We start from the raw sequence: 1,812 nt of genomic DNA on the forward strand, positions 1-1,812 counted from the left end.
TCCTTCATTGATGTGTATAATTATGTATTTGTGATGCTTGAGGCAAAATTAGAGCTTCTCCAATGCAATTACATAGTACAGACTTGCTACCTGCTGGAAGGTCTGATACCTTCAAAGGAAGAGAACTACTCACTCAAGCCACAGCATCTTGAACACATTTACATATTCTCAGTAATGTGGAACATTGGGGCTCTCCTTGAGTTGGACAGCAGAGCAAAGATGGAGTCTTGGATGAGAGAGAACAAGCCTGAGCTAGACTACCCTCCCTGTGACCCTGAGAAAGGTGACACCATCTTTGAGTTTGTTCCTGCATGTGGATGATAATAACACTTTCCAATTTCCAACTGAAATTTTCAATTACAATTTATTTTTTGCAAATTTTGCTAAATTTAATATTTTATTTTTACTTCAAATTATAGCTCAAAAGACACCAGATTTGCAGAAGCGTATTACTCTGCTCATTTGCACTGACTAGAGAATTTATACTCTTAAGATATTTTGATTTCAATTTGAAATTTCAAAATCTACATCAATAAAAATGCAGTCATGCCATTGCCTTGCAAACTAAAACTGTAGTCTTGAAATTTCAAAACTACATTAGTTGCAATCTGAAAATTCAAAATGCAAAAAAATTAATTATACATGTACATTACTTCAAACTATAACAATAATACTTTGAAATGTCAAACAATCATAATAGTTTACATATTTTTTATTAGAGTTTAGTCTGTGACAGCAAGTAACTTCTCCAAGTCTGTGATCATAGAAGCCTGAGTGAATTCAGTCACAAGAACTTTCCTTTCCAAATCAGCAACAATACCTACAAAACATAATTACAAATACATTAAGGTTGAGCTGATTATTCACACAGAATCAATGGTAGTTATTATTTTTGTTGACAAATATTGTTTGTAGCATTTTATTAAATTGAAACACAGCATTTCACATACTGTATAGGTGGTTTATTTCGTGTGAAATTAAATTTTCATGCTGGCCATTCCACTAAATTTTATTTAAACCAATTAAATATTAACAAAAATTTTGCAAGGCACTAAAATTAATTATAATAAAAATTTAAACAACAAAATAATAAACCAGCTATACAGTAGTCAAGTCATTTTAGTCATGAATATACAGTAACCTCACCTGATGATACATTTACGGACAGAATATAGTCACCCTTCTCACTAAGTCTTGTTAGTAATGCGACTTCATGAGGGACCAAATTCTCCATATTGTAAGTTGATAACTGCTTCTTCTTTTCCTCTGTACAAGCAATGAACAAAGGAGCAGCTACAGGCAATAGTACTGAATCTAATCAAAAATAAATTTATTTATGCCATTTAATGCATGTAAATAATTATTATCTCACTTTCAAGTTTGTCACTGTTTTTAAGATAAGCCAATTCAATATAAAATCATACTCTGTGACATGAATTTTCATGCCATTGAAAACAATTCTGGCACACAAAAGTTCACAAAATATTCAGTCAGTCCTGCAGCTGTGTTAACAGATTCTAATCATACGATCATATGCAATAATCTAGTAAAAAAAGTTAATTTTGGAGAAAAGGATCAAGGCATACCTCATCATACTCTTTCACATTAAAAATTGACACAGAGAACCAGGGTAATCATTCAATTCAGTCTTCAAAACAACATGAGAAATTGACTCTGGTGATGCTTGTAGACACAGTAGAAAATTTTCATGATGTTTAATGAGACACCCCTTGCTCTCAGATATCACCCAGACATACTAATGCTTCCTTTCCCCTGTTTATTATTCAAAGGAGGATTTGAAAAACAAAGAAG

At 32.2% G+C, this 1,812-nt stretch overlaps 1 long non-coding RNA gene across 1 annotated transcript; it reads right to left on the reverse strand.

Annotated features, from left to right (window-relative positions):
- Nucleotides 1-1,146: 1,146 nt before the first annotated feature.
- LOC109588637 (uncharacterized) lies at nt 1,147-1,411 on the reverse strand. The gene is made up of 2 exons (XR_002188278.1): nt 1,373-1,411; nt 1,147-1,314 (listed from the first exon to the last, which is right to left on the reverse strand). It is a non-coding gene; the product is annotated as an uncharacterized LOC109588637 (long non-coding RNA).
- Between the last annotated feature and the right edge of the window lie 401 nt (nt 1,412-1,812).

Source organism: Amphimedon queenslandica, unplaced genomic scaffold (genome assembly GCF_000090795.2).
Source record: "Amphimedon queenslandica unplaced genomic scaffold, v1.1 AMPQUscaffold_11966, whole genome shotgun sequence".
NCBI classification, from domain to species: Eukaryota; Metazoa; Porifera; class Demospongiae; order Haplosclerida; family Niphatidae; genus Amphimedon; species Amphimedon queenslandica.